Source organism: Ctenocephalides felis, unplaced genomic scaffold (assembly GCF_003426905.1).
Source record: "Ctenocephalides felis isolate EL2017-DRISC unplaced genomic scaffold, ASM342690v1 CF-g0.4_SCAFFOLD_03571, whole genome shotgun sequence".
NCBI lineage: Eukaryota > Metazoa > Arthropoda > Insecta > Siphonaptera > Pulicidae > Ctenocephalides > Ctenocephalides felis.
The window spans coordinates 38,996,624-39,002,785 of NW_020539725.1; positions in this window are offsets into that span (position 1 = coordinate 38,996,624).

Below are 6,162 nucleotides of genomic sequence, written 5' to 3' on the forward strand. Positions count from 1 at the left end.
AACAGAATCATAACAGAATAGTGAAATTCTAGGCATTAATAAAATATGTGTTGCAATTGTCAAACAGATGCATTTAACCTCTATTTCTGTTATCTTTGATATGTAATTATTTTATATTGTATAGTATTATAGCGAACAAAACGCTTCAAATTGCATTATTATAATATTACGGAAATTATTAAGTAGTACTGTTATGCTATTTTGCAATAATTTTTCATGTCGACTTCAAAGTGTTTGATTGCTAATATCACAAACATATCCTATTATTAAAATTAATTAAATAACCTAAAATATATATTAATTTAAAAATGTATAAACTAAACAATACATAAAGCAAATAATACTTTTCTTTATCTACGAATTCTAATATTGTCTAGGAAGCCAACCATAAAATACGTACGGAAGATCTTAAATAATAGGGTTTGTCGGTTTTTAAAAACCGATTTTTTGACGAAAATTATGGAATTCGAAAACCGTTTTTTAGTAGAAAAAGTGGGTTTTCAATGTATAAATGCAAAGTGACAAATATAGCCAAATATAAAAGATATATAGATGCAAGCGTTTTGATTCTTGGAATCATATCGGTTCAATAGCATTTGGAATGTTATCAGTCTGCTATGGTTGCCAGAATGGTTTTGTGTTATCTTTTATCTAATGTATATACGAGGTGTGTTCAAAAAGTACCCGGAATTTTTAAATTTCGCGGGTCTGGAATGTCTGATTGTCAAAATTTTTTTTTTATTGTGTTGGTATACATGCCCCTAAAGCATGATGAAATTTTCAGCTATATTCACTGTTTACTTTGTCTGTGGTAGTCGCTAAGGTTCGACGTGTTTTTCTGAGCTCGGCGATTTTTACAATGGAAGAATTGAAAAGTCAAAGAATTTGTATTAAATTTTGCGTAAAAAATGAAATAAAGTGTAACAAAGTGTGTGAAATGTTACAAAAAGCCTATGGTGAGTCTGCTATGAAAAAAACAAGTGTTTACGAGTGGTATAAGCGTTTCCAAGATGGCCGCGAAGACGTTGAAGATGACGAACGCTCCGGTCGACCCAGCACGTCAACAAACGATGAAAATGTGAAAGAAGTGGAAAAAATGGTTATGAATGATCGCCGAATCACAATTAGAGAAGTTGCTGATGAAGTTGGCATATCAATTGGCTCATGTCATAACATTTTTTCAAATGTTTTGGGCATGAAACGAGTGGCAGCAAAATTCATTCCAAAACTGCTAAATTTTGACCAAAAAAGCAATCGCATGAACATCGCTCAAGAGCTGTTAAATGACGTCAACAACGATCCAAGTTTGCTTGAAAGGGTCATAACTGGTGATGAAACATGGGTGTACGGTTATGATGTCGAAACCAAAGCCCAATCGTCCCAATGGAAGAGCCCAGGTGAGCCAAGACCGAAAAAAGCACGTCAAGTTCGATCGAATGTCAAGGTTTTGCTTACTGTTTTCTTTGATTATAACGGCATAGTGCATCAAGAGTTCTTACCACAAGGTCGTACGGTTAATAAGGAGTATTACCTTGAAGTGATGCGACGTTTGCGTGAAGCAATCCGAAAAAAACGCTCCGATTTATGGAAAAACAATTCATGGCTGTTGCACCACGATAACGCACCTGCTCACTCGTCGTTGCTTGTTCGTAATTTTTTGGCCAAAAACAATACCGTAGTCATGCCCCAACCTCCATATTCACCAGATATGGCTCCGTGTGACTTTTTCCTATTCCCAAAGTTGAAGAGACCCATGGAAGGACGGCGGTTTTCCTCGATTGAAGAAATAAAGGCCGAATCGCTGAGAGTGCTCAAGGACATATCAAAAAGTGAATATCAAGGGTGCTTCGAAAATTGGAAAAAACGCTGGCATAAGTGTATTATATCTGGGGGGGACTACTTTGAAGGGGACCACATTAATGTAGACGAATAAATAAATATTTTTTTGAAAAAACGAAAATTCCGGGTACTTTTTGAACAGACCTCGTATTAATTTAGATTTTTAAACCAGTGTATATATTAATTTAAATCAGTGTGACTTCTTGTAGAAGTAACTTTCTCTACTCAAACTTAAAAAAAAGAGTTTTCAGTCCTAGAAGCCACAAATAAAAGAACAATTAGCTGTAAGTGGAATTCTGTCTTAAGGCAATTAGGGCATCGTGCCTTAAGGCAAATTGCTGGAATCATCCCGTACCAAATATTATTTTTTTATAAACGATTGATATTTTTGAAAAAATTTTACTTAAAAAAAATTAGATTTTTGAGAAACTAGGAATTAGACAAAAAAATTCTTTTTTTGAAAAAAAATTTTTTTTTGAAAAAAAAAATGTTTTCCTTATTTTAACATATTTTGGAAATTCTGAACTTTTTTTCAAAGCAATCGTACTGCTTTAACTGCATAGAGACAAAATGTAAAAGCGCGTAAGCACCGCGTCGCCGTCTAACGAATAAACATTGGTACGGAACCCATAGAAATGCAAATAAAATTTATACTTATTGTTAAAATCTCTATAAAATATCTGATAATTTGATGTGCATATGTCATCAGAGTTCATTAGATCTCCGAAACCGCTAGACCTGCCTTTATGAAAATTTGATAGGTTCTTCAATTGTTCGATTGTCAATACAAGTAAAATGTTTTTTGAATTTGAATCCGCACACACACACACGCACACACATACATCTTTTTTTTTTCTTTAAGGTATGCCAAAATGTTCAGAAACCTTTGAAACGTAACGCCCTACGGGAAGTTAAAAAACTCAGAATTATTATATAAGGCTTATAAAAACAATTAAGCCTAGTTCCGTCGCAAGTGAGAGAGTATTTTCTATTTCGGGAAATTTTGTCGGTAAACAAAGGGCCTTTATAAGTAACAAATCGATAGACGTTCTGAGATTTTTGAAATCATATTTTATTAAACAAAAAAAAAATTAGAATTTTTAAAATTAATTAATTAAAATTGCTCGGAATGGAAAATACTCGGGGTTTAGCTTAATTGTTTTTAAAACTAAAATTGGTATTAACAAGTATGTATCAACATCTACGTAATATTTTTTAATTTTTTTTAATTTAATAAATGCTTTTTATTTAAAAATGTATTATTTTTGTTTATTCGAAAACTTTCACTGTCCTTTCACTATCATAAAAATATTTTCATTGTTATATGTGAAAATGATGCATGAATAACTAATAATTATTTTCAAAGTTATTTAACACTATTCCTACCGACATTTTATGTTTGCTATTCCTACCGCGACCGGTCAAATGACCGGTCATGCAAAATCGGTATTTTTCAGTATTGAATGAAGAGTTAATGCTAGTTTAAGAGTTTATAAATACAAATACAATATATTTCTTTTATTTTATAATGCGAATTCTACATTTTATACTGTTTTATCCAATTTTTCACGATTATTTTTCTTAGAGTGTATTTTCTGCACACGCATTTTTTACGTTTTTGGCTGATTTTGTTTTCTCTATCATTTTTCTAAAGCATTATCTGGAATAGTTTCTTTAGGGAATCTGTTTTGTACTTGTACTTAGCTGATTTTTTTCTGAATTCTTGTTGGAACTATACGACAAGTTAATTGGAATAGAAAGTTCCTGCCTTGTACATTGTCTTCTCGTAATTTCTTTATGTAACAACAATGGATTTATCCTGAATACATCCAAAATAATGTAAATTCTTGATGAATTCTCTCTAAAATTCATATTTTACCAAATAATTTCTGACTATTTTATGAATGGCATCTACACCAGTCCCGACGCTAATACCAATAGAATTAACTCCCGTATTAGTGTAATTTTTTCAACATATGTGTATGTAAGTGAAAATTAGAATCTTCTTTCTTATCTTCCAAAATTGTAAATATTATTTGAGTATTGAAGTCTTTGATTTTTCGTTCTGCCAGTATTTATAGCTGTTATATTGCTTCAATTGTACCTACCATCAGTTTTCTTTTACTAAAAGTTTAGCTATATGTAGGATGGTAAAAACGTTATATATTTTTTATGTCGTACTAGCGATTTTGATAATACGGTTTCATCAGTTATAAATCTTCAAAGAATATCTCAGTTTGCTACGTATACTGGATGGTTACCAAAATTTTACACCCCATTTGTGCGATTTGCAGGGCATAATTATATTTACACATCGTATATTGAACAGTTACTAATATTTATACGTTTTCCTAAATACTATTGAACATATGTTGAATGAATTTACACCTTACCTTTATTGAAAATATATGTTTGTCGATAGTAATACGTAGTCTTTTACAACAATTTTGATTGCTGTCAATGTAGTTGAACCAACCTTTGGTTTCAAAACAAAACCTATCGATTTATTGTTTAGATTCCTTCGTAAAAATCTGTCTATACATAGACATTGAGAAAATTGAGAAATCCCACTTTTTATACCGTAGAAATGCAATATTTATACTACTTGCCTTATTTGCGCACCGCGCATACAGAATCGAAAAAAAATGCATATAAATTTGCAGAAGGCAGTTTTTACCAGTCTAAATTCTTCTGAATTTACATTTTCTTGTAAGTTCCAAAATATTCTTAACATTACTACAAAAAATCCCATCCGAACATCGTCTTTCGTACTACCGGTCAAATGACCGTCGCGGTAGGTAAGACAGCATACAATTTTTTTCCCAAAAATAAAAATTGAAAAAACAAATTAACATTGAAAAATGTTTTATACTCACATATTAGGAAAAGTCATAAAGTTTGATGACGATTCAATTACGTTTGATATGAAAAATACTAATCGAAAAATCAAAAACGGTCATTTGACCGGTCCCGGTAGGAATAGTGTTAATCCAGATAAACTATTATTATTTTGTTCTACTAAGTAAAATTAAAATAACTTTGTTTACTATCCATAAAATTGAACAATAAATTAATTCAGTCAAATACTGCTTTAAAACACACTAAATTAGCAGATAAATTTTTGTTATTACAGAATATTCGAGCAAAACTTTATTTTCTATATAAAATTCGAAAACCGGTTTTCTGGTAAAATTAAAATTCGAAAACCGGTTTGCTGAAACGTTGGGTTTTGTGTAAACCCTATTAAATAATAATGTAATATTATTGAAATAACCTAAATTTGTAACCTACACTTAAAAATAAGAAAACAATATTAATTAAATAAAGTATAATATGGGAACGTAGTAACCTAAATTCCTGAACTACATAAAAAGCAGTAAAAAAATAATGCTAATACATAAAATCGCTCACAAATACGAAAAACCTAAAGAGATAATCTAAGTGCAGGTAAAATTGTTCAAATACAAGAGAATAAGAGAATAAATAACAAAAAAATAATAACGAACTCGGGTTAAAAAAATACGTACTAAGAACTGTGAGAAATGTGTAGAACTGTACAGGCTACTCAAATCGACATGCCAGAAAAATGACAGATAACAAACTGCTTGGAACGCAACCAAACAAGAAATGTGTAGTCAGGCTTTTGAAGCTACAAACTTCACACGGCTTTTATGAAAATGTGAGTACTCTCTGTGAGCACCCTTTTGGGCAAAGATGGCAAAAAGAAGAGCCTCCTTATGAGGTGAGTACTTTTGAAATAATTTATGTTAGCTATTATGTTATGTTTCGGCAACTCTAAATGTGACATTCGGTTTGTGCAAACTTAGTACAAGTTAGTGCAACGCGTTTCCCTTGGACATCGTGTGAAAGTTTTCTTGTAAATGGGAGGCTAATAAACTAATATCGAATGGCATGAAAAATACATTCGTTCATTGTACACAAAGTGCTTCACATATAATGTTTTTTTTACAATATTGATTGATAGTTACTAGTTCCATGTAGTTAGGTTATGTTATTTGTCCACAAACAAAAATTGTAAATGCTTGTATGGGGATTTTATTAATGCATTCATGGGTTTTCACTCAATTTAAACATGCCAAAAAAATTAAATTTTTCTCTCCATTCAATTTTCTGTCTACATTTTCAGTATCTACGGTTATCATAAAAAAATCTACATTTTTCAGTTTGCGGGCAAACCTCTCACTTACGTTTTTCCACACTTCAATCTTGTTAATATTTTTTTACAAGATTGAAGTGAGTGAAAATGTGGATGTTTTAATTTGTGCGATTTTTTTTTCAAGAAATTTTTTTTCCAAAATTTTT